Consider the following 27,993-nt stretch of genomic DNA (forward strand, 5'->3'; position numbering starts at 1 on the left):
CTGGGTGGGTGAGCCTGAGTGCGTGCATGCGTCTGCACTTGTTTATATGGGGAGGAAAATCTTTAAGTGGGTGGAGTAATTGGAGTCGTGTCCTGTGAAAGGGGAGGGTAGAGGATTTAAACCACACTATAAATGTGTGTATACATACGTACCATGTGTGTATGTAATATGAGCCTCTCTGGATCACATGTCACATATCTACCTTGTGGATTGCTCAACAGAGTATATTAATTTGCACTGTGACAGGTTTTAGTTGGCATAAATACACATTAGCAAGTGCAATTTAGACTCTTCTCTCTCTTTTCTAGTAACCATTGTTTGCCTGATAGATGCCTTTCAAAACCACAGTTCTGCCTGTGTTAATGTCTGTGCTGAACTAAAACAGAATTCTTATGTCACTTTCAGCTTGTGTTGGGCAGAAAACAAACTTTCTATCCTGTGAAAAATTAAAAGATTTTGAAATTATTTTTTATCTCGAGTTGGGACAAAAGAGAAAATTAAAAAAAAAAAATCAAGTCAATTAAATTATTTCGTTTTGATAAATTCAAAATGTATGATTTTGACCCTTTTATATTTTTACTTAAAGTAAATTTCAAAATGAGAAGCCAATTCAAAATGGAATGTTGTAATATTTTGAAAACTGTTTGTTTTTCTCAGTTATTTTAAACAATTTCATTAAATTTGTAATCATATTTTTAATATGTTTATTCAAACATTTTGAATTTATCAAAAATGTATGTTTAATTGAAACAACACTTTATGATGGAATACTGTTTTGACAAAAGTTTTGACCAGTTCTACTTTCAGCATGTACTCAATAGCTGCCTTTGCTTTTTAAAGCTGTTTCACATTCAATAGGAAGGTGAATGTAAGTACAGTATGAGGCAGTATGAGGTTTAAACTGCTAATGTTTTATTGTACCAAAGTCTTTATTAGTTGTCTTAAGAAAACATTCTCCATGAAACCATTTAAAAAAGAAAAAGAAAAAAAAAAACGGCATTAGTCAGGCTACTGCCGAAACTTTGCCTCTTTACCAGCTTCTCCATTTGGTGGTTACCAGTGAGCTGTTTTCAGGAGTTCCCTGGCTTAACTTTGCAATCCAATGCTTGGATAGGGCTTTGTCACAGAAGGTTTTCATTAGAGGTGGTTAGAAATTTTTTTATTGAAATGTTTTTTGATGGAAAAATATAGTTTTCCTCTAAATCAAAACCTTTTGAAAATGTAAGTTTTGACAAATTTTGTTTAGGTGGGAAAAAAAAACAAACCAAAACAAATGTAGTATTTTGGTCATTCCAGAATGTCCTATTTTGGCATGTTCAGAATGGAATGTTACAATTTTTCATTTCAGAATAAAAATGAAATTCATTTTGTTTTTTAATTTTTTAAAAAATTAAAGGTTGAAATTAATTAAATGCTTTGATTTTATTGAAACAAAATTAAATTATTTTGTCATTTTGTTTCATGGGAAATTTCGAATTGTGTTGGTTCTTGGTCTATTTTGGAATGGAAATAAAATTTAGAATCCCAGAATTTCCATGAAACAGCAAATCCAGTTCCTGCTCACCTCTAGTTTTTGTGTCTCTCTATCTCTCATCTAACTCAAAATGATGAAATAAGTGCTTACTGGATGTTCATAAACATTGTAGTACAGATTTATGGATAAAATGATGTCTTTTTAAAATCTATTTATTCCTACATTTCTCTTCCCTTTAGAACACAAACACAGGCCACAGAATTGGAATGTCAAGCTGTGAGAAATTATTTTTAGAAAAACCGCAAGATCTTTGGCAATCTCATCAGCCCAGGTATAATTCTACTTGATTGGTATGAGGTCATTAGGCTGTAAATATTAGCCTGTGTATGGAGTCCTCATTCATTTGTTTCTTTAGACATGCATTGTAAGAAACCACATTAGTTTCTTAAGTTTTATTTAATTGTATTAAAGCTTGCAATGGATATGCTTAATAGCATGCATTAATTCCTTTTCATTATAAAAGCATCATGCTGACCTTAGACCCACTGCATTCCTTTAATTGAATAGTACTGCCAACCCCAAGCATTCATAGATTCGAGTGAGTCCTCTAAATAAATAGATCTCCTGTGATTAGCTTAAAATTCCTAATATTTTAAAATAATAATAATTAATAATAAGTTTGGGGTTATTTACATTTGCCATTAGGTTTTTGAGCCTTTACGGAACACTATGTTCATGTTCTCAGCTTTACTTCACAATCAAGAGAGGTAGAAATTTATATTTAATAAATAGAGCTAAAATTCCCACATGATCACCTGACTCCAGGAGGTGAGGCTTTAAAAAATCCCAAATATCATAAGACTAGTAATAACTTCATGAAAGTTTGCCACACTGGGTGAATGATGTCTAAAAAGCTAACTTTTATAGAGTTAAATTAATATGCTTTTATGATATCTTGCCGGGAAACAGAATTCTGAAGATAATTAAAACAGGAAATAGCTATTTTATTTCTCACCCTCTGTCAATGTTTTATATTCGGTAGTATTAATAGTAACCATTATACTTAGCAATTATATTGTCCTTTTCATCTTCAAAGTGCTTTACTAACCCTTTGTTAATGTGAATTTTAGGCCACATTAGGCAGCTAATTTAGACCTCCCCAGGCAACTATAAGGATGATCTGTGTCTCAATGGTGCACTGGAGCAGACCAATGGTCTGCCTACGTCTATAACCTGTCACCAGCAGAGGCCATCTTCAGAAGAAGATGCAAGAAACTCCTGCATGGAAGATTAGATAATAACCTTGTATAAAGAAAGTTTCTTCCTAATCACACAGAATTGTACCCTGAAGGAAAATGATTCATTTTCCTTATTTTTAAAATCCTACTGTATCGAATGGAATTGTGCATATTACTATTCATATAAAGATGTCAGTTCTTTTGTTGAATCCTACTAAGATGTTAGTCTTAACATTTGGGGCAGCAAGTTTCACAGGTTAATTATGCAATATGTAAACAAGTATTTTCTTTTATCCGTTTTAAACTCATTGCTTTTTTTATGTTAATTGGATTTGCTACTTGTTCTAGTATTTTGAGTGAGAGTAAATGGGAACACCTGATTCATTACTTTAAACTTTTATACACCTTTACCATGTCATGGCTTATGCAAGCCCAGTCAAACATGGTGATCCACTGCTTTTAGAGGCCTTCTATTGATGTATTTGAAAAAGATGCCTCATCAGAATACCAATAGAATTTTTTATTTGTGTGTTCCTTGGAAATGTGAACCAGAATATATTATGATGAACACTTCAGGAGTTGTGAGTTTCCTTCCCTGTTCACTCTTCTAAAACTGTGCTAGGACTCCTGGCTTTAGATCACAAGCTGCTTTATATTCCATTTTAGAAATGACATGTATTGAGCCAGATTCTGCTCCCATCAAACCAAGCAAAATTTGTCCCTCTTGTTCTGGAGGCATCAAAAGACTTCTATGTTGATTAGCTATGCAGCCCTCTCGTGCTGCACTCTAGCCAAAAACATGTACTCAGGGTGCTGTGCTATAAACATTATGCACATTTTTTAAAGAAGTGTAATATTCTGTAGTTTGGGTAACTGTGATGAGGTGTACAAACCTCACATTGGGCTTGAAGTAGTTAATGAGAGCCGATGGGTGCAATCAGCCTCACCCCAGCTACACCTGCAGTCAGGTTAAGCCCTTTTATCTCCTCTTTCAAGGCTTGACCTCTACTAAGAAGGAGAGCATATCTCTGGATGTCTTTCAATGATAGAAGCCTGGTTGGAGTCAGGGAGCTGGTTGGACTGTTGGTCAGTTGGGCCTTCGTAGTCTGCAATGGGAAGCCTCAGGCAGCTGGGAAAGAAAATGATCGAAAGTGAGTCCACCCAGGTGTGATGCTGGCAGCAGCTCATACCAAAGCCCCAGGCCTCACTGGACAGTGACAAATGCATAGCTGGAAACCAGTCTGGCTTACCTGTGAGTTAGTATAGTTAAAATAGCTATTAGCGTGTATAAGAGAGTATTTAGACTTTACAGAATGCTTCTAGAACGCTGCATGTGTTATCCTACTTATAATATCTGTATCCCATGGTATAAGGTATTGTTTAAATGTTTGCTCTGTAACTGTAAAAATGCTCGCTAGGACTATAAATCCCCCACAGTCAGGGGAGAAGCGTTACCAAGCGTGGAAAGCTAGCTCACCAGAAGAGGTGTTATCTTCTCCCCAACAAAAGAAGGCCTGCAGACATCAGACAAGCCATTGTGGAGCAAAGATTTTGTGGATTGCTTCCCCCATACCCCTGAAGAGGGTAAGTGCACAAGCCTGCACCCCATCACAGCTTGAAGGCTGCGAGGAAGGGAATAAAAATGCCCATTAAAGGAGACGTTTATGCTGTCTGGACTGTGAGGGGCAAAGATTCCTAAACATAAGCAAGAGATCCACCACCGGGAATAGTCCCACCCACGCTTTCCCTGAATAGTAGATCATCCAGCTATGGGCTGATGTAAAGTTGCTTGTCTGGTGTCCCAGAAATCATCTGTTTTGCTTGCTCTATAAAGCAAGCATATGCTGCAATGATGTTTCCAATCTGCTGTAGTTCATGCTCTCTGATATGTCCGGTAAAATTTAATTTGTGATGTCATTCATACTCAGACTCTCTCTATCAGATAGCCCTCCAATGAGTTCTCCACAAGTTAGACATAACTTCTCTTATCTTCCATGTACCTTTTGGGTAAGGTGGAGCCTATACAGGAAAGATAGGCTCCATCTAAACCAACATAGACCCAGATTACTGGCATGTAAAATTAAAAAAGGTTATAGAGGAGTTTTTAAAATTAAGGGCTGGGGAAAGCCAACAAGTGCGGAGGAGCACACAGTTCAGAAAGACACATCCCTTAGGGAAGGAATTAATAAAAAAGGATACTCTGTATCCTAGTGAAGAGGAGAGGATAAAAGTTGATAAATTACAGGTAGGAACTGAAGAAAAATAGTCAAATGAAAATGATCCCATTCTAATTACATGATATGAAGGCAGACAACTAAATATTGACAAATTTTACAAGTGCTGGTATACAAATGCAAGAAGTCTAACTACTAAGACTTGGATGAACTTGAGTGTCTGGTATTAAATGAGGCTACTGATACAATAGGCATCACAGGAACTTGGTGGAACAATGATAATTAAAGAGACATGGTAATACCAGGATACAAAATATAAAGGAATAACAGATTAGGTTGCAGTGGTGGGGGAGTGGCCCTGTATTTGATTGAAAGCATAGAGTCAAATATAGTAAAATTCTTAAATGAATCAAACAGAACCATAGAATCTCTGTGGATATAAATTCCATGATTGAATAATAGGTATAGCAGTAGGAATACACTACGACCCACCTGACAAGGATGGTGATGGTGATGTTGACTGTGAAATGCTCAGGGAGATTAGAGAGGCTAATGGGGTAATAATGGAGGATTTATACTATCCCCAATATTGGTTGGGAAAATATCACCTCAGGAGATAAAATTTTTGACATCATTGATCATTGCTTTCTGGAGCAGCTTGTTCTAGAAGCAAAACGAGAAAGACAATTCTTGATTTAATCCTAAATAGCACACAGAATCTGGTCCAAGAGCTGAACCAGTGGGTAACAGTGACCATAATGGAATGTAAACTCATCATCTTTGTGTGGGGGGGGGGAATTCCAAGGAAACCCATCACAGGTTTGAGGAACTACACAAAAATGAGGAGGCTAGTTAAATGGAAATTGAAAGGAGCTGTCGTCAGAGTGAAATACCTGCAAGCTGCATGGGAACTTTTAAAAAGCATCATAATAGAAGTTCAAACAACATGTCTATCCCAAATAAAATAATTAAAAAACAAAACAAAACAGTAAAAGGACCAAACAATGCCACCCTGGCTAAATAACAGAACAAAAAAGGTGGTTAGAGACAAAAAGACATCTTTTAAAAATTAAAAGTCAAATCCTATTAAGGAAAATAGAAAGAAACAAAGTCTGGCGAGTCATGTGTAAAAGTATAATTAAGCAGGCAAAAAAGAATTTGAAGAGAAACTAGAAAAAGACACAAAAACTAATAGCAATTTTTTAAAGTACATCAGAAGCAGGAAGCCAGCCAATCAGTCAGTGGGGCCAGTGAATGATCAAGATGCTAAAAGAATACTCAAGGAAGGCAAGGCTGTTACAGAGTAGCTAAATGAATTCTTTGCATTAGTCTTCACTGAAGAGAATGTGAGGGAGTCTCTTTGATCTGATGTGTGAGTCAAGCAGTTCTAACTCTGCGAAGACCAGCATCCAGAGTGGCAGAAATCTGAGCAAGTACCAGCTGCCAAGACCACCACAGGATTCCAGAGCAGGGAGCTAGGAGAGGACCTTGCCCCTCTTCCATGGGCAAAGACACTATAAGAGTACTTTTTCGTTTAAGCCAGCCAACATTCATAACTGCAGCATGCATCCTCAGTGTAGCATCGACCTGGGAAGGTGCCAAGTGGGACTGGGAGTTAGGAAATTTGTTAATGTTTTAATATTTAATAATTAATTTTGACCCTTTCTTTCCCTAGATATTAGTCCTCCTTTGTTATATTGTTGTTTTGGGGTGTGTCATTTCTTTGCGGAGGTTTGTGTTGATGTACTTTTATTGTTTCAGCTGTACTGCATTTTAAACTCCTTGCCAGTAGTGGTAGCATTAATCATTTCCCCACGGGAATGTGTCTTGAAAATCAAGGCTACCTGATCCATGTTGCACACAACACAATTAAAATTCCTTGTACTAACAGAAAAAACGAGAGTCCTATAGCACCTTATACAGACCAACACGGCTACCTCTCTGGAATTTTTGTCCTAATAGGTACAATTTCAGTAAACTAAAAAACTTGGAGGAATTATTTTGATTTAAAACATCTAAGAGTCCACAACAGGAGTTTAAAAATACCAAAGGAAATATGCCTTACCCCTAATTGACCTTGAATTAGAAAAGTGACCTTTCTCGTCTTATATGGTTTTATAACAGCGGAAAAGGAATCCAATTTTAGAAGAGAACACTACATTGTTACTCTTTACTTCTGATATTGACATGGTCTAGGACTCTTGGCATGGCACTGTAATGGTAAATGGCATTGGTGTAATTCATAAAGTCAAAATAGTTGAGAACTTCACTGCTGAATGGTGACAGAGTATGGAACCCAGCCATGATTCAATTCGGTGATATTCTGAACAAAAAGAGCCCTCATCCATGGCTGTAGCTGTTTTCATTGCTTCAAACTGACTCAAACAGCAATTTTAGGCCTTAGAGTGACACACACAAGTGACAATCCTGAAATCTCACTCTCTAATAAGTAATTGAGGGCCTGATCCAAAGCTTACTGAAGTCAATAGAAAGACCCTCTGTAACTGCAACTGGCTTTGGAGCAGGCCCTTAAGATAAGAAATAATAGCATTTAATAATATTAATTACTTTACAATTTTATTTTTTTTAAATTATCTTGCCAGGATTTACTCAATGGCTTCTGGGCAGAGAAGTTTAACTTTGCCAAACCATCAGGGACCATGAACAAAGTCTTTCAATTTCTAAAAGGAAGTAAAAAACAATGTTTTTCTTTTAAATAAATAACCTACCAGGGTGCCATGCAGCCCACCAAATATTTTGTTTGATAAGATGAACTTTATTTTTATTCCATTGTCAGCAGCATTGTAAGGTCTCAGTATTTCTATCTGAGGAGTTTATTTTGCAGTGGAAAATAATTGCTCAGGTCATCTTAATATGTTTCTTATATTTTCATCTGAGCCTCTCAACAATAACAGCATGAGGAGACATTATCTGATGGTCTTGGCAAAAATACAGGACCAGTTCTCCGGAGAGCTAGATGTTCTCAATCTGACACTGACTTGCTGTGTGAGCTTGAGAAAGGTAATCACATTTTTCTGTGTGTCATTGTACTTACACACTATTCTAGAGGCAATGGCTTCAGCAGGAGACATTCTCTCCCTTCCCATCCACAGAGCCAATATCCTCTCCTTTTTCCATATGGAAGCCAAACCAGTGGCATGCCAATGGTCTAGCATCTTCCACCCTCCTTTGTGCCTGGTCAGAAGAGTGTTTGCCTGACCCGTCTGAAAGTTCAAAGGATGCAGGGTCCTGCAGCGCAGTTAGAGAGGAAGGATGTTTTTGTAGCTAAGGAATTAGGACTCAGGAGATCTAGGGTGAATTGTTTAGTGTCTCTAGACCACCATCCCCATTTGTAAAGTGGGGATGTTCTAACTTTCCTATGTTGTAGGCCTGTTATGAGGATAAATCTATTACTGCTTATGTACTGTTGAAATACTGCTGTGGTTGGAGGGAGGGGATATAAGTACCTAGGAGGATGCAAAGGCAGAGAGAGCTAGGAACATTATTCAACCAAGTAGATTAGAGGAGTGCTGAGCAATTTGATTAGCTTTCAAGAGTAGCTGACAACTGCTCAGTTCAGTTTTCACCTCACCAGAAGCTGTATATGGCTCATTCCTTAATCTAATTCAATCAATCCAGAGAGCTAGTAAATTGAGTGATAAAAGCAGCATAATTCAAGATAAACCCCCACATTCCCTCTGTGCCTTATATTTAATAAGCATTTATCTGTGCTCATCACTGAGGCAGCTGGGTGCCTCACATCAATACAAACAATCCATTGCACAATTGTATCAAACTTTCAATTTATAGGCTAAGTAAGAGAACTCTCCTGCAAACTCTCCAAGGCTTGCCAGACTGGTCTGCAGACTCAGCCCCCACAAAAGATTAAAAAAAAAAAGCAGTGTGCTGGAGGGTGAAATGGAGGGAGCTGGGAGATCAAACACCGCTTTAAAAGGCTTAGTTTGTAGAAGCACTTCCCACTCAGGAAACAGTATCAACAATCCTCACCTGTAGGCATTTCCCAGCACAATTCCTGGTCACATTAGGACACGGTACCATTAGCAACAATGATTTGATGCTGAGGTGGATGCACTGGGTGTGGACTTCGTGTTCATAGCAGGCTAGAAATAAAACTTGGAACTACTTTGGTTTGCCTTCTGTTTTATTTAAATCTTTGATTTTTGCATTTCTGTCATTTGCCAATCAGACTTCGGTTCATAGCTGGTTTAGGCATATTGCTGGCTAGCCTTTAACCAGGTAGATGCAGTCACTCAGGCCTGGGTCTACAAAGGGACTTAGGCATTGCAACACTTAGCATCACAGCACCTAACTTTTAGGTGCCTAGAAAATCACTGGAACAACACTGTAATCCACAAAGCCTGAACTAGGTGCTAGGATCCCCATACAAAGAATTGGGAGAGAGAAGATGCCTTAAAAAAGCAATCCACAAAAGTCAGCTGCCTAAACTAGCCAATGGGAGATGCTGAGGAGGAGTGTGTCCTAAGACCCTCTCTTTCAGGGAGGTAGGTGCTTAAGACTGAGATGCAGTCTTGCAATTCCCAATCAGGAACCCTGTCTCCTGGTGTCAGGTGATTCAGAGGCACCTAAGCTGTTTCTTGTGACAATGAGTTAGTTGTCTGCTTCCCTCCTCTCAAAATGGGTGGGAGTGGTGCCTATCTTAACTTTTATCCCAATGGTGAGAGCACTCACCTAATCTGTAGGAAACCCAGGTTCAACTGCCTCCTCTGCATCATGGACAGAGAAGATTTGAACAGCTCCCCTGCTCTAGCAACTGAGTTATGGGATATTCTAAAGAGGCGCTCCCTCAGTCTTTGCTGTTGAAGCTGTCCCAATACAGATAAATAAGTAAAGAGTCGGGGTCTCTCACAGTCATATTTCTCCCCCTGCCCTCCCTCCCCCCACCGCTCTGGCTCAATGAGTAGCTAAGTATTTATCCAAAGTGGAACACCTTCAACAGAAGAGAGCCTGACGTCAAACTATACGTAGAACCTTCCCCTAAGGGGTGGGATGACCCTGGTTCAAAGCCTCTTCCCACCCTCACTTGCAGATAGAGAGAGAACTTAACCTAGGTCTCCCACATCCTAGGTGAGTGTGTTGACCACTAAGCTAAAAGTTACATAGCAGGTGGTGGTGACAGCAGCATCACCACCAGATTTTGACTACCTAACTGGTCAGTGGCCGCTGAGCACACTCAGGGCTGGATTTAGGGGCATTTTTCAAGTTGTCTGTCAAAAAATTGAAAGTTTGTAATGAAAATTATTTATGGGTTTTTGACCAGTTTATAAAGCTTGTCAGTTTCTGCTCAAAATTGAACATTCCATTCAAAATATTTCAAGCAAAAATATTGAAAATTTTATCATTTTCAAACCAGCTTGAGTTGAAAGAGATTAATGAGGGAATAAAATCTACTAAACAGCTAAATGGGTGACTGAAACAACTTAAACTGGAACTCTATGATAGTTTTCTGTGGTCCATTTTGAGATCACCTTCTGGATTTATTTCATACTGCTATACGGGTAAAAAAGGAAACTGCTTTGCAATATCTTTACTTGTACTTGAACAACTGAAATGATTGCCCATGTGGAATGCACTAATACTTGCTCTTGCCATGAATCATTCTGCAAGCAAGAAACAGGTGTTAAGAATTTTTCTAAACACTTTGAACCTGATTCTGGATTTTCAGTGACTTCTAAAAGAGCAAGGCTGGGCCTAGTGTGTAACTGATTGGGCTCTGATTAACTTTAAGGGCATTTGGTTTTTAGTAGCATGGCCACTGATAAACTGAAGGGGGACTTTGGTGGCTCATGTGAGTCCCTTGTTAAGAGAAGCAGTCTTTAGGCCCTGTCAATGAGACCCTCAGCTTTTGAAAACAAAGTCTCTAGCTCTTTTCCTGGACTCCACCTCTGCTGCATGAGGTTGTGTGGAAGGAGACTATGAAAGAGTAGAGGCAGTTGCCTGCAGGAGACATGAAGCCCCGAGCAGGCTTGCTAAATGAATTAACCTGAGACACCTGGTTCAGAGAGGGACCCTGAAACTACTGGTTCCATATAAAAGAGCTGAGGGGAGTAAGGAGGAGGTGGTGGAGGAAGGGGCTGACTAGGAAGTCTGAAAGGGATCTAGAGCTGAGCTGAGCTGTTGCAAGCAGAACCCCAGAATGGTTCATCTCATCAACACTGATAAAAAAACAAACCTTGAAGGAATCCTTTTGCTCATCTAGGCTCTGAGGTAAGAACCATGCCCTGGGACAGACTTTTGGGCCTTTGAGTTATACTGCTGGATTAATTTTGTCTGAACAAAACCAGCTCCAATAAAGATGGTCCCTGGATGAGCAAACTGGGGGGGAGTCTGTGTAAAAGGGCCTGGAAGAAGAAACGTAATGAGCAGTGTAGTACAGAGGTACCTCAGAGGGAATGAGGCCAACTCATTTACAGAAACCTAAACAGCCCCCTTTGCACTCCCATCCAACACATGTATACAGCACATCCTTCACTAAATCTTCTGTTGGGTTATATTTGCTCTTCTGCATTACTATTATTTATCTGTATTGTCATAGCATCCAGGTGTCCCTGTTGTGGACCTGAACCACATTGTACAATGCCTAGCACAAACACAGAACAAAAAGACAGTCTCTGCCCTAAAGAACTTCCAATCTATGTGTCAGGCAAGAGACAACAGATGGATACAGACAGAACAACCTAAATTGTAAGCCAGACTATACAGAAACAATGAGACCATATTGGTCAGTCTGCTAGGCAGTGAGCTCTGAATACCAGCATCCTAATGTCTGTCGAGGTTTTGTAGGTATCACACCAAAGGAGAGTGTTAAATGTTCGAAGCAGATCAATGAAGTGACTTTGCGCATTTTTACAGGGCGCTCCACCCAAGCATGAGGAGTAGCATGAGAGAAAAATTGAACAAGTTGGCTATGGAGGCTGGCATTGTGGTCTGATTGAAGACTGTAGCTGACCTCTACAGAATGAGAGATACTAGGTGGAGTGAAGACAATTAGCTTATTTTGATGTGATAGAGAAGAGGGACCCAACGACAGTTTGAAAAGAGAGGGGTGATTGTAAAGACAATGATGGGCCAGGAGAATGATCTCTGCAGAAGTATTCTGATTGGATCTGAGCAGGGTGAGATTGTATTTGTCAAGGCCAGAGGAACAAATATTCAAGATATGAGATGAATAGGAACTAGGTAGGAGTTTAGCCATGGGGATAAACAGGAAAGGCTGAATTTTAGAGATGCTATGTAGAAAAACTCTGGAAGACAGACCTAGCCTGGATGTTAAGATCTAGGGAGGATCAAGATGACACTATATCTGAGTGACCGGTGGGATGGTGGTATTGTCCACGGTGATTGAGAAAGGAGGTGAGGTGGGAAGGATTGTGGGAAAGATTGAACTCTGCTTTAGCTATGTTGTGCTTGAGCTGGCAGCTAGATATTCACAAGGAGAGGTCAGAGAGAGGCTGAGATTTGAATTTGAGCAGAAGGAGACAGGTCTGGAGTAGAGAGGTACGTCTATGAGTAGTCGGCATAAGATGATAGTTGACTTTTTGTCTGCAGAAGAGATTACCCAGAAATAAGCATAGAAGGAGAAGAGAACCAAGGACAGAGCCTGTGCAATCCCCACAGAAAGTTGAAAGGCAATTGAGATGGATTCACCAAAAGACATGTTGCAGGAACTATTAAAGAGATGAAAAGAGAACCAGGACAGGACAGAGTTATGGAAGCCAACGGAGGACATGATTTCAAGAAGAGGAGTATGATTGACTATGCTGAAGGTTAGAGACACAACGTGAGTGAGGTAATATCTTTTATTGGACCAACTTATATTGTTGAAGAGACATGCTTTTGAGTTCTTTATGTCAAAAGGCTGATAGATCAAGGATGATGAGGATAAGTACTGTCCTGAGACTTGGCTAGGAAAGGGTCATTGGAGATTTCGGCAGAGTGGTTTCAGTGGAGTGTGTGAGTCAGAACCCAGAATGGAGAGAGTCTAGGATAGAAGTGGGGAAAAGAAACTCCAGACAGTGATTGTAAACTGCCTATTTGATGCCCATAGAGACACAAGGGAGATGGGATAATAGGTGGAGGGGCAAGTGGTGATCAAATGTGGGTTGTGGTTTTTTGTTGGTTTGTAAGATGGGAGGATGCTTGTATTGTGATGTGAAAGAACCAGAGGAGAGTGAGAGGTTAAGAAGATGACAGCTAAGGGAAGAGATGATAGTGGGTGCAAGGGAGATCATGAAATGGGATGGGGTCACTGGGGCAAGTTCAGGGTAAGAGGACCAGAGATAATGAGAAACTTCTGTGTCTGTGACCTGAGAGACGGAGGAGAGAGTTGTAAGGGACAGGCGGAGGGAAAGCAAGCTGAGGGAAGAAGGGAGGTCACTTTGCATGTTGTCTATTTTCTCTTGAAAGAAATTGACAAGATCATGTGTGGAGAGAGATGTGGAGGCAGTAAAAGCAGAAGATTTGAGGAGTGAATCAAAGGTGTTGAAATGCATCTGGGGTTATTGGATGGAATTCAAGATGGTTGGAGAAATAGATCTGCTTCTCTAGGAAGATGGGTGACCTGAAAGAAGGGAGAATGAACAAACTTGTTCTGGAGGAAATCTGGCCTGATCTCTGGATTTCCACCAGACAGGCTGCTCAGTACAAGAGCAGGAGTGAAAGAAGTGGATGTTGGGGGTGAGCCAGGGCTGGGGTTTGGCAGATTGACTTTGATGGGAGAGGGGGACAAAAGAGTCAAGGGTGAAGGGGAACGAGGAGTGGGGAGACTCAACAGCCATATTGGTGGAAGAAAGGGCTGTGAGCAGACAAGAAGTAAACATATGCAAAAACAACTAAATTCTAGCCATTTATTATAGCATTGATGAAAACGTCAGTAGAAGAATTGGTTGCTTTCCCACTGTCAACAGGCTGAAAGAAATCTTAAATTAAGGCAAAATCATTTCCTTACTCTTTGAAAGTACTTGGTTGTGGGGTGAGTTTGGAGTGAAGCTGCCCTAGTTGTTTGGTGAATTCCAAAGCAATCCTGCCAGTGCAAGATAGACAGGATGTTTCAGGATAGTGGAATTCACTTTCCAAACACAATGGCACTAATTCAGCAAAGTACTGCTTCACGTGCCTAACTTTAAGGATATGAATCAAAGGTCAGTGGGACTACTCAAAGCGAGGCATGTGCTTTATCTTACTGAGTCAGGGCCTAAATGGGTACCCTGGCCTGCTCTTGCACGGGTGCCCTGGAATGGATGAGCAAAACTCCCTATGTCCTTTTCTTCTTCTAGCTCACTATATAAGATAGGGTAGGATTTTAATCCTGAGTATTTAAGGCTCAATTTAGGCAAGTTTTAAGCAAATACACAACACTTATTTTGTGTCCTGTCTACCCTGCCGTACCTAACAGAACTAGAATATTATGGAATAGCTCAGCCAGTTCTGTCTGGTCTTAGAGTAGGAGAATAAACTCAGTCTGATGTGTATTTACATCTCCCTGTGTTTGTCTGCTGGTTTCTCTCTGAGTGCAAATAACTTATAACAATAAACATGTTTTAAAAACAACAAAAACCCATATTCCATTACAGGGTTAAGAAATGAAGGACTGTTTACATTAGGAAATTGCCTAACTGAAGTTCGTTGACTCTTTTATCCTTGATGTTTAATGGGCTTTTCTATTTTTAAAGCATTGCACGTGCTGGTAATGGATGTTGTTAATTAGTTGTCTTCTATGTCATTGCAAACAATGACAGTTTACTGGCAATTTAATCTCTCTTTCTTATTTCAGCTTATATTTAACTTAATTCTAAACAATGTTTTAAAGTGAATTAGAAAGTCAGTAATTTCACTAAAACAGAACTCAACCATTTAAATCAAGTAGGAAAGAACAAAACTAAGCTGCAGCTTTTATCATTTGCACGAGGACTTGATTTAGATTTATATGCTGAATGATTGTGGCAGCAGCAGTTTTATATATGTTCATTCAAACATTTTTTCAGTCTAAGATACAAGAAACACTTTTCAAAAAGAAGACAACTGTAATTTGTCTACCCATTCTATTGTCTTTCAAGTCTTTTATTCCAGTATTAATGAGGGACATCTACCCCAATCCTATTAAGATATTTAGCTGTATTTACCTGAACAGCACCCTAAGGATTAATGTCTCTATAACACTGATGTGCAATATGTTTATATAGATGAGGAAAATGAGAGATTGACTTGTTCAAAACTGTGCAGTAAGTGAATGGAAAAACCTGAGCTTAGCAGATCCTAGCTCCAAGTACTGTGCTCAAGCCTCTGCCTTATACTGTCTCCCCATGTCATTGGATGGTGCCAACCAGGTGTGATGGTGTTTCATATGAGCCACTTCTGGGTTGTTAGTTCTTCATACTTTTACACTTCAGGAGTCAGCATATTGTACAATCTGAAGAGAATGTGGAAACTGATCTTCCTTTATTTGAATGTAACATAAATGCCAGCACACATATTTGAATATAATGGCTAGACCAATCAGACAGACCAAACCAATTAATATTTCTTTTAATATTTCTCTTCTCTCATGGTAATAAACATTGGCCTTTGCATGCCCTCCCAGAACACCCTTTGGAATAACAATAGAGCCCTGAAAAGGCAGAGTTGTGTATCTACTCTCTTTGCATGAGGGTCAGTTGAAGTGGAGATTGTGGGTTGGATCTGTTCTATTCTGTTCCAGAATTTTAAGTGGAATTTTTTTAATGACGTTTTAATGAATCATCAGCTACTGTTATGCCAACATTAACCTATGGATATCTTTCTTATTTATAATGGTCTTGGCTCTTACATTTCTTTTCTGGGCGTTCTTTCAGGCTTTGGATTTGATTACTCCATCACTTCACAAAGAAGAGTTAGCATCCCAGGGTTCTTTATACATGTCATTTTTAGGGTTGGTTAGTTGGTTGCATTTAATTCTTTTTCTAAGTATTAGTTCTACTGAAACATGATCATTTACATCTGATTTAGAAGGCTTTTTTTTTTTTTTTAAACAGATCTTTGTTTTTCATCCTTATAATTTGGCTAGGGCTTTAGAAGTAAGAGAGAATCTTCAGGACTCAAAAACTAGGACATTTAGTGGTTTTCAAATTTTAAATAAGTATCTAACCATTCATTCAATATGATTTATGCTGTAGAATATCATGTTCCCTACTGAAGACTTCAGGGGAAAACCCAAATTTCCATCAGATTAGATTTTATCATCATATGGCCTGATGTAGAGTAGAATATTCCCATTAACTTCAACAGGATTTGGATCAGGTCCATAGTTTTTAATTTGCTCTATTGATCTCATTGTTTTCCCCTCCAAGAGCTTTAGGTTTTATTGTATATAAGAAGTGGTTTCATCCCTAGACTGTGAACTGGTATGTAAGCCTTTCCTTATGCTTTTTTGCAGTTTTTTTCTGCTCATTGCAAAAAGTGACCAGCAATTCAAGCAAACACAACAGTATTAGGCAATTTCTCTTGTTCGTGAAAGTGTGAACATGTAAATTCAGAGCTGCACACATCTGAACCACAAGCTGAAGTTTGGGGAACCTAAAATCTCAACGATAGTATTAGAAGTCTAAATTAAACATTTTTTTTCCCCAGCTGGATGGCTCCTTTTAAAATAAGATTTTCTTGGGACAACCTGCCCGTCTTCCAGGGCCCAGATTTTCAGTTATGCTATCTGCAATATTAACCTTTTGCACAACATCTATTTAATATTGGAAGCCCTACTGGACCAACTGTAGTCACCATTTTGAAGGTAATATTTACCAAATATTACACTGTTACCATTGATTTGTTTCCTATTCAGTTCTGTTCTAGCTGCATGAGGAACTGGGAGGTGAAACCCATCTAATTTGCTGAATGGTGTATATTGCCAAAGACTTCCAGACCCTAGAGAGTGGTGCTATCTAAGGTTCCCATTGCAGAAAGGAGATTGAATGTAGTAGTTATAATGAAAACTGGGGGTAGAGGAGAAAAGAAAAAGGCAAACCTACCAGTATCAGCATGTAATTTATATGTGGAGTGCATCTGAAAACAGCCTAAGATTAGAAGGGACTGTTCACAAGTGGCACGTGAGTACCAGATACCTTGTGCTCCCTCCTATTTCTCCGTGTAACAATGAGATGATTATGGACAGCATAATAAATAGTGGTCACAGCACAGCAGCTTTATAACTATCATGTTAATGGCAATGCCCATATTTTGGGGACAGAATAATACTTTCTGGGCTAAGACAGACTTTAAAGTATTCTGCTTTTGCTTCTTTTTAGTTTTGATTTATATGATTGCTACTTCCTGCTGGGGTGGAGGAAAACAGTATGTACTGGAATTTTGTGTGCCTTTCTTCTGAAAGTCTAGGCTATCTTGAACAGTCTTTCTTTATAAATTATTGTCATGATTAAGAACTCATCATGGGCATGCATTAATAGTAATTCTTAAAGACTTTATTGTTAACTTGAATTTAGTTCTCTTGTTTTAAAAGTCTCTTTATGAGGATACAAGTGATGGTAGAATTAGGCTCTCTGTGATCAACCTTCATAAACTGGTACGCTCTTCAGAGGCAAAAGTAATAATTTCACTCTAAGATTTTTGCCAGGTACTGGTGCAGGAGCAATAAAGTAGGGTTAGAATGGAAAAATACACCCAGAAATGATACATTTTATAGTCATTCAGATGTAAAAGTCTGGAATTTCAAGTTCTATTCATACTTTGGAAGGAAGCAGAAACTGAAGAAGAGGAAGATGGTAGGAGTGGTTAGAGAGAGGCACAAGGAAAATAGGGATGGAAGGAAGGGAAGTAAAGGCTGCTACTCTACTGGAGAAACAAATTTGGAAAAAATAAAATGTTAGTTGGGAGGTTATTAAATAACTGGGGGAAAAGTAGAGAAGTTTAATCTTATAACTTGATCTGTTTGCCATATTTTAACTGATAAGAAACACTAAAAAAATTAATCTCCTTAGTTGAAGGGCAAATTCTAATGAGCCTCTTGTACTAGTTCATTAGGGGAAAATATAGTTGGTGGTATAGCTCATGATCTCATGCATGTGTTCCTGTGCCCTGCTGCTAAAATTTTGATAGGCTGGAAACCTCACAGACTGCAGTATGAACAAGTACTACATCACTTTAGCCATGTAGCACCCAAAGGGCCAGACCTTTTGTTGTACCTTGACTCCTTTTCGTTGCTCCCCTTTATGCCTATGAGTGAATTATGTGCCAGTGCAAAATAGAGCAGTCTTGGGAGAATCAGGCAGTCCTTCATGGTTGCTCTCTGGAAATAAATGTCTTTACCAAGCATGAACCCCTTTTAATGCAACTAGTTTTTCCTATAACACAGGCTAATCATAGCATGAGGATGGGGATTTTTGAGAAGTTAAAAGCTTATGCTCAGACAAGTTTGCCCCAAATTAATATTCTGCCAACTAACAAATGAAAAAAGAATTGAAAACCCACACCAAAAAAACTCTTCTTTTAATGTCATGGCTCCAGAAAGAACTCTAGATCACTTAGTAACTGATGTGTTTTTAGTGAATAGATCTTAATTTTATGTTTCAAAAAGTTGTTCTTCCTAACCGGAGGCCTCTTTTATTTCAGTGTAAATATGTTGCTCCATTGTCAGTCTTGGTTTAAGTAGACAAAGGGGTTTATCCCCATTTACACAGGGATTAATCTGATCTGTTGCTCTGAATATGACCTGTTCAAAGGCTCTGAGCACATCTTACATTCTCTGTCTGTAAAGTGTGTCATTAATTTGTTGCGCAATAACCATTACCTGTTAATGTCCTTGAACCATTGTGGTTTTCATTAATGAATGAAAGGCATTTTTTTTTTACCTTGCCCTAAATGTGGTAGGATGTTAGGAAGATATTCTGACACTCACATGAATCACTTTACTTTTTTGTCAGAAAAAAGCAGTTTACTCCTGGCTGTTTTCAAACCTTCTATGCATGGTTTAACAGAAGTTTTCATTTTATTTTTCAATACAATTCAGTCATAATTCAGTGTCCAAAATGTTCCTCTCTTTTTTTTTTTTTTAAACCTGCATTTTATACCACAAGACTCTGTGGTGAAGTGTCTTCTATTAGGGAAAAAATAATTGCTTGTTAAGAATCTGAAGTTCATCCTTTTGAAAATTCATACCAAAATGCATTGCAGATGCTCATTTCTTTTCAAGTGATTTGAAAATGAAAAACACAAGTAAATTATTAAATTGAATGTTTGCTGTTGTGTAGGGAAGCAGCATGATTTAACAATCTCAGCGCAGAACTGAAAGTCAGAAGTTTTGGATTTTATGCAACATGACATCACTACTTCAGTGTGACCTTTTGTGTGCCACATAACCCCTCTGTGCCTCAGTTTCTCCTTGTGTAAAGTGGGGATAATAATTAAATTGTAAATTGCGGGATTAGACTTTGTATCTAGGATAAAGTTTCTAGAATATAGTATACTTTTTTTTTTTAAGAGCAAAGTGGCAAGTCCAGTCACATTAGTATCATGTGATGAGGAATGATTTCACTATCTTGAGAAATATAATATCAAGAATGAAATTTGTGTTCTCTGAAGTCAATGGCAAAAGTCCCTTGATTTCAATAGGGCCAGGAATTCATCCCTGGCATCCGACTGATAGTCATCTCATTGGTTGCTTACCTCTGGAGTATGATGCAGTTAACGGTAATTCCTTTCTTTAGTTCTAAAATGTGAGTTAGGATATTTTTTGATGATTGATGTATATTTTCATCAAAAGAGATCTCCATTATGCACTAACTTAGGCTTGGACCCATAAGATAAGAAACTGTTCCTTTTGCCTTTGGCTTCTGCTGCATTAGGAGGAGCCAAACTTTGTACATTTCTTTATAAATAAACTAGATCACACCAAAGAAAATTCTAGTTTCCATCAGTTTCTACTCCGAGGTTGAACGTCCAGGTGAACTTTGACAACCTACTCGGGTCAAAAGAGAGTTACAGTATGTTATCAAATCAAAATTAAATGAGTGCTGGATACCGTTGCAACATCTTCAGTGTCGTTGTTTAGAAGTCGTTATTACATAGAATAGTATGCTTATTCAGAAAAAACACACTCTCTCTACAGCATTTCCACCTGTAAGGGTTGAATTCGGTAGAAAATATGCATGGGATAACTTATATCAATTCCACTTTTTTTTTTTTTGAATAACAGTCACAACTCTTATTAGGTGTTGTCCCCTCCTGAGTTACAGTTGAGTGAATAATAACCTTGTTTACTTCTTCTGATACTGATGTGCAATGTAGCAATTAAGTATAATAACATGATTCAAAATGACCATGGTAACAATGAATATAAAATTGGGAATGATTTAATTTAAATCACAATTCCCTTTTAACAATTTCTAGCTTGATGGAGTATAGTTTATCTAGCCTTTTAAAAGGCAATACTGGTAGAGGGACATCTCTGCTGATACTGTAAATTACAGGAGTTTTTTTTTTTTTTTTTACTGAAACTGTAGTGCATTTTTTATCTTAAAGTTAATTGATTTCAAGGAGCTAAGCAGGATGTAATCTCTCTCAGCTAGGTTTCCATGTCTTATATTATGGGGTAGTTCCTAGTTGTACTATAGTTAAACAGAAACCTTTCTGCAATCTTAAAGCCTAGTTTTTAGGAATAAACTTTTGATACTTTCTTCAAAGAGGGGGAGATTTTCAAAGGTACTGAGGGGAAATTATACATCCAGCTCACACTGGCATCCAAGGTGCCTTTGAAAATCACCCCCATCCAGACCAGTTCAGGCCTAACTTTTTGGATTGCCCACTGGAGGCACCTTCTATGGGGTTGACTTTCAGAGGCTTCTCAAGTTGAGCACCTAAAATTACAAATACTGTAAATACTAAGTGGCCTCATAGAAAATATAGACCATAGGAGAAAGCCTGCTTTCTTTTCATGATATAGTGAAATACAGAGGTGCCTGTCTGACACCAGTAGAGATGGGATTATGGGTTGGGGCAGAGGAGGCCAGTGGTAGGAAAAGCTGCCTGCCATATTTAGAAGGAAAATGTGCTTCCAGAGCAACTAATTGCACAGATTTAAGGGGTTTTGTTTAGACTGTTGGTCATTTCATTGTAATACGCCATAACTGTTCATATCCTCAGTAGCATGATAGACCATAACCTTGAAGGCAAACACTGTCTACACTCTGATGTCAAGCCTTAGAGAACCTATATGGTGGGGTCTCAATAAACACTTATAAGCTCAGAGAGAGACAGGATTACTTACTCGTATTGCCAAGAAAGTAAGAGAAAAGAGTATGGTGGTTTAATCTTCAATAAGATAAGCACCTAGCTGGGGAAGTCCAATAGATGAGTACTAGAATAACTTTGCCCCATGAGGATCTTGAGACCTGGTATCTGAGCTTGCACCTTCTAGTCCATCCCTCTATGGAAGGTGGTTGTGTTTTGAGCTGTAGCTCCCACAGGTCAGTTTTAAACCAACACCCTTTGTTGGAGCTCTTCTGTTCTGTCCTTTTGTCATCCAGCCATAGAAGATTTATTTGTATAGCCATAGTATCTAAAAGACTCGGTCATGGCCCAGGACCTGACTATGCTAGATACTGTACACAAGCAGAACAAAAAGATAGTCTGTATCCCAAAGAACTTACAATCCATGTATAAGACAAGAGACAATGAATGGATACAGACAGACCAATGGGGAGTCCAAAGAACTAATGAGACAATATTGGTCAACATCATAAGCAGTGGTCTTGGCATACCGGCAGCCTCACCATTGTCAGGTTTTTTTTTATAGGCATTACAGTTCATGAGCTTTAAGGAGGGATTTGAAGACACAAAATGAGTTAGTTTTGTGGATGTTTATTGGGGAGCTCCCATAAATCCTAGGTCGTTGGGATGCTAGTTTGTGTGAAGGTCAAGAAGAAAAGGATTCAGTGCATTGTGGGAATGGGGGTGAAGGACTACTGAAACTGAAGACCTGATCCCTGCACTCTACCCTCATCCACAAGCAAATTGGCAGTGGTAAAGGGCCATTCCACAGCTAACGTGCACTTACCCACACCCTTGAGGTATGCTAGCTTGCTCTCCCTCTGCTCACATTGAGACATGCTTCAGGGGTTTGTATGGATAATAGGGGAGGTTACAGCACATTTATGCAGTCGTTAGTGTAGACACACCATACAAGTGATGATGAAGGCACCTTTGAATAAGGGTTTAAATATATGTAGCCATGTTGGTCCCAGGACATTGGAGAGCCAAGGTGGGCGACGTAATATCTTTTATTGGGTCAACTTTTGCTGGTGAGGGAGAGAGACAAATTTTCAAACTTACATAGAGCTCTTCTTCAGGTCTGTGTAGTCTTTGTTAAGCATTTATTGACTTCTAGCTACTTCTGAACTTCCGAATAGCAACAATCATTCTGTAACACTTGTGTCTGAGAGCAATAACCCCAGAAACTCCATATTCACCAGTGTCTTGTAATTATGATATGTTCTGTACGAGGTATGCCTTGTATGGTATTTTAAAAGTCTTGATCTGCTGAACATTAATATCTTGTTGGATTGCCTGTGCTACCATAGTATGTGAAGTTATAAAATATTTATGAAAATGCTACTAGAACATGTTGCAAGGTAGGAAACTCCCACAAATAGCCTTTCAGGCACACCAATGGAGTGGCTAGACAGTGTTGATGGCTATCTCTCATTCATAAAGATATGGATTCCACTAACAGTGATTATTTACTGTGGAGCTTTACAGAAAGGAGAATGTACACAATTGATTACTGACTGACCAATGAGGACAACCACCCCCAGGTCACAAGCAGTGACTGTTCCAGCAAGCTGAAAAAGATTATAAAAGAAGGGGAGTGACATCCTGACTTGTCTTCACTTCCCCGCAGCTCAACACCTGAAAAAATGGCTGAAAGACAAAAGACTTTTTTGAATGGGGGGCGGGAGATGGGATACAGGATGCAAGGCAAACAGTCTGTTAATTGAAGAGCGGCAAGTCTGCTGACACCATGTCCCAGGATGAGACCCTTCTATATTCAAGTATTAGAATTTAGATTGCATTTTTTTATTTCTTTGATAACTTCTTCTGATCTCTTACATCTATAATTTATAATCACTTAATCTATTTTTCTGTAGTTAATTTTGTTTTTTATCTTAACCAGTGTGGTTTTGTGTGAAGTGTTTAGGTAATCTGTGCTCCGATTAACAAAAGATAATATTCTATGCACAGAAGTATATTTGGAGGTCAGCAAAAGCCATGAGAGTAAGGAGGTTCAGCGGCACCACAGATTCAAGCTACATGTCTGTGACACAACCCTAAATGCTATTTTCTTAAATGGTTAGAAGAGCATGACTGTTCTTTTCCAATGCAAAGGCTGCTACATTATTAAGTAGTGTGTTCTAGGGGATAGAAAGTGAAACTGGGATTCAGAAGACCTGTTATATTCTCAGCTCTGCCACTTACCTGCTGGGTGAATTTGGGTGAGTTGGTTCACTGCTCTGTGCCTCAGTTTCCCCGCTTTAAAGATATCACTCTTTGTAAAGTGCTTTGAGTAGAGCTGGGTGGAGAACTGTAAACTGTTTTGAGCAGGATTTCACCATTTCAAAATCTGTCTCATTCCAATTTGGAATGAAAAGCAAAAAATTCTGTTCTCTGCAAAATGGAATAGGACTCCTCTGGGCAGTCTGCCTGGTGGACTGCCATGGAGTCTGATCTGCTGCGAAGCCATGAATTTGGGAGCCAGGATTCCCAGGGCTTCTAGAGTCCTTGGTCCACAGAAGCCTGGCAGGAAACCAGGTAGGTTTTCACCAGTACCCTGCCTAGCTTCCATTGTAACTTCATCTAAATCAATATGTATGCACAGAGTGTTTTGATTTCAATGAAATGGGAAATTTTAATGAAACATTTTTTTTCATTGAAACTTTTCTGACTAGCTCTAGCTTTGAAATCTACTATTGAAAAGTGCTATAAGAACTAAGTATTCTTCTTCTTTGGTTCCTCTCCATCACCTCGATAGTGAAGATAGGCTGCATAAAGTCTTTCCACCACTTTCTATCTTGCAGCAGCATCACAGCTTCATTCACATTTAAACCTTTTAGTTCTATGTCATTCTTTACCATACCCATCCAACACATTCTCAGTCTTCCTCTGTTTCTGGTTCCATGCACTATGGTATGTATCACCATGCATGGCATCCTTTCTCAGTCCATTCTTGTCAAAAGTCCAAACTGTTGCACTTGTCTTTCTTGAATCTTCTTTAACAGTGTTATTTCTGCCTTACCTGTTTTCTTATCTCTCCTTTTATTTTCTGCAGTCCTGAAACTCTCAGCATTCCCCTCAGCCAGTTCATTTCTGCAGTGAAAATCTTTTGTTCATTGGCTTTCCTCATACTCTAGCATTCTGATCCATTCTGTAGTATCGGCATGGCAGTTGTGTCAGCTTGCATCAGATGTATATATCACCAGATTTGTTCAACTTGGGACTGGAAGCGCAATGGCTGTAGCATTGTGCATGAAATGGGAGGAGTCGTATTATGTGGTGGGACAGTGTATAATATAAGATTTGTAGGTGATATTGACCTCATAGCATTGATTTGAGGATTTACAGAGAATAATTGACAAGGTAGACCAGGAAAGAAAGAAAATACAGATTGAAGTTCAACACACAAAAAAAGAGAAGACAAAAATTACGGCAATTGGAAGATGAAAGAAAGATAAAGATCAAACTTCAGACAAAGAACTACAACAAATGGAAAAATGTGTGTACTGCGGAGGACTAGTCTTAAAGAATGGGAATTATGAAGGTGACATTTAAAAAAAGAATCAGACTAGCCACTACTGCATTCAGAAAACTCTAAGATCTTGAAAGCTACAGACATTTTGATTAAAAACAAAAATCCGTATATATCAGACAAGTCCTATTTTTACATCCACAATGTTATTGCTATTAACTTGATTAGCATGATCCCCATGAGCAGATTAGACTCTGAAGAGTCTGTAATTCTATTCCTGGGAACGAGACAGAATCAGGCAGCTATTTAATCAGCAGCATGGCTACCCAGGGAGAAGTAACCTTTCAGAAAATACTATATCATCTGGCACTGCACTGCCTAGGAGGCCAATAGAAGCTTCTCGCTTCAGTAGTCAGACAGCTCAATTTGGGGCTAGAAATTGAAATTAGTGTAAAATTAGTTTTGTTTTCCTGTGATATTGAAGAAAATTATTTTCTGGAAACTTTAAGAAATGGCTGCAAGCTATCAGCTCTGGAATAAAATAGCAAATAAGTCAGGAGAAAACATAAATGTATTGAAGAATAGTGATCAAGATGCTGGAGTTGTCACTTCCCAATTAAGAATACTCTTTCTATTCACAGATGGCAATCTAAACATATTATAGATAGAGCAGTTGTATATAGAAGAAGAAAATAAGAACTAAATTTTAAGAAGTACTCCCTGCATATATGTAAAGAAATTCTTTGGATTAGAATAAATTGTGCCGCAGCATAAGTGTGGCATTGCTCAAGAGAATGCAACAAAATAATCCAATCCAAAGAAAACAGAAAGGGAGCACACATGCAAGTGGGCATCATAGAAATGTATGATACACCTACAAGAGTAGAAACAAGCCAAAAATGAGAGTGAACCGAAGAAAGCTGAATATAAACCTGCAGAACAAAACCTAGTGTCCTCTGAAGCTGTTTCTAAAATAAAATCCAAAGTCACTGATATAAGTCTAAGTAGCTTCATACCTTCCAATCAAATTGGCTAGCATGAATCTGTTTGTTTCAATCGCCCATTAAGCCCTGTCTTACATTCAAATAGTAAACTCTTTGCAGCATGGACTGACCCTTACTAAGGCTTTGGCTGCACTTGCAGCTAGAGTTGTGATTCCCAGTTTATGCAGACATAGTGGCACTAGCGCTCATTGAGGTAGAGCACTAGAAATAGTAGCCTGGACAGTGGTGACATGGGCTAGTCATCCTGAGTACATACCCATGGGATCCCAGGGGGATTTTATTTGGGGCGACTAGCCCATGGTGCTGCTTGCCACTGCCTGTTCTACCATGGCAACATTATATTTCTAGGTCTCTAGCTCAATGAGAGCTAGCGCAAGTAGGTCTGTGCAAGCTGGGAATCACACCCCTAACTCCAACTGTAGATGTAGCCTAAGCGTGTGGAAAGCACTTTGCACAACGGGGTCTCAGTATGCTTGGTGCATCTAAGCATGGCTATACTACAAACAGTGTTAGCGAGATAGTATTCTTCTTCTTTTTATTTCCCCCATCCTCTTCAAACTCCTTCACTGGTTTCCTGTCTCTTTTTAGTGCCTCTGTTCAAGCTTGTCATGTCCATTTTCCAACACTCCCCAGGTTGAACCTGCATCTCTGCTTTCATTTTTCTCCGTCACTGCTCCCAGCTCCCTCACCTCACAGAGCTTTTCACTCTCCCATACTCAGCTTCACATTCATTTAATGCTGCTCTCGGTGCTTGGAGAACAGCCTTCTGCTTGTCCATCACCTATCCTCCCTTATTTTCTTCAAATCCCTGAACTTGCTACTTTTATCAAGCTTTCCAAAGCTGATGGCCGCAGTGATTTTTTTTTTCCACACCATTTCTTCCCTGTATTGTCTTCTCATGTGTCATCTTGGTCTGTCTGACTTAAACTCCAATCCTGCACAGTGATTCATCAGCGTGAAACTTTGAGTATGGATAATTCTACTGACTTCATTAGAACTCTGGACACTGCTGTGGTTCTCTAACCTTTACTGTAAAATCCACAGAAAATAACACAATTCACTGTATGATTCATAGGAAAAGACTTACTTAGAAGATGCTGAGAGACATCAATATTAACATCAGCTTTGGAAGACTTGGCAAAGCATCTGGGTTCAGGAGAGATTTGAAGAAGGACAAATGAGAGCACTTTCAATACAAGAATTGCCCACCTTTTCCAACTGCACACAAAATGACAGCCTTTTCCAACTACCCATAAAAGCACAAAAATAATTTTATTCAGTAAAGCAAAATATAATGTAAATTAAATGGTATCCATTTTGATTCTATAGTTTGTTCTGCAAAGAGTGGTAGTGGTGGGGAAAAGCAATGTGTTTGAGTACACTAGGAAATGTTTTTATAATATGAAGTATAGAAAAGTGAAATGTGCACCGACAGTGATAAACTGTTTCTAAATCAGGCCTTAACTGTTTTGAATTTAAAGAGGCTGTGAGGTGTTTGCAGGAAGCCATTCCTTTTCAAAAAGTACCTCTTTTTTTAAATAGAGATCTTTAGTTTTTGGTGCTTGATCAAATGTAACTAATACGCTGACTAAAAAGCACAGACCACCTTTTCTGATGGTTATGGGTAAGTACCTGGCCACAGTGATTATGTGCTCAATTCATGTTAGTATGTTTTTAAGTTATTTCATTTTCAAAGCTGGTAAGTCATCTAACAAATTTAATGAAGACACATAACCTAATATATAGACCATTTCACTGCTATAGAATAACAGCTGTCAATTTCTACTAACCCTGAAAGAATTGATTGGTGATCAAAAGGCAAGCTATGCCTCATTACGAATTGCTCAAAGGCAAGATCTTTCAAAGTAATGAGATCAATAGATTGTTTCTGGTATCCTCGATCCTGGGTCCTGGCTGCTCTTCCAATTTAAATTTTCAGCACTGTGAAGTTCTTAGGCCAGGGGCACTGCAGAATGCACTGCATGTAATGGCTGAGTGAGGCAGCTGCTATGAAGCAACCTGGTAGCAAAGAAGCTGTGGAATGCTCCAACAGGATCTTCAACATTAAACAGAATTGTGCTAGAGGTCAGGGTACTTCAAAAAAGCACCTTTGTGATTTCTCCCTTGGTGCCCTTTTGCTTTAGAGGACTTCCTCCTAAACATCTGAAAAGTCATCTCATTGTCCTTCATGTTCCTTTTTAAAACTCCTCTGCCATCATGACTCGAAACATTGGACAATACTTAAGCAGTTGTTGTGCTATGACTATGGCTTTTCATGCTGATCTGTCTTATCTGTTGTGTCCATCTATTGTCTTGTTTTATATGTAGATTGTAAGCTTGT

At 38.8% G+C, this 27,993-nt stretch overlaps 1 long non-coding RNA gene across 2 annotated transcripts in view; it reads left to right on the forward strand.

Moving 5' to 3' along the window:
* The first annotated feature begins 10,997 nt into the window (after window positions 1–10,997).
* LOC137164627 (uncharacterized) overlaps window positions 10,998–27,993 on the forward strand; it is a 46,168-nt gene continuing 29,172 nt past the window's right edge. For both annotated transcript variants that reach the window (XR_010923140.1, XR_010923139.1), the window contains exons 1-2: window positions 10,998–11,132; window positions 12,474–12,705. This is a non-coding gene — a long non-coding RNA (uncharacterized lncRNA). The remainder of the gene's footprint in view (window positions 11,133–12,473; window positions 12,706–27,993) is intronic.

The sequence above is a fragment of the Emydura macquarii genome, unplaced genomic scaffold (assembly GCF_026122565.2).
Source record: "Emydura macquarii macquarii isolate MOO-44397 ecotype Brisbane River unplaced genomic scaffold, CSIRO-AGI_Emac_v2 contig_2680, whole genome shotgun sequence".
Classification (NCBI taxonomy): domain Eukaryota; kingdom Metazoa; phylum Chordata; order Testudines; family Chelidae; genus Emydura; species Emydura macquarii.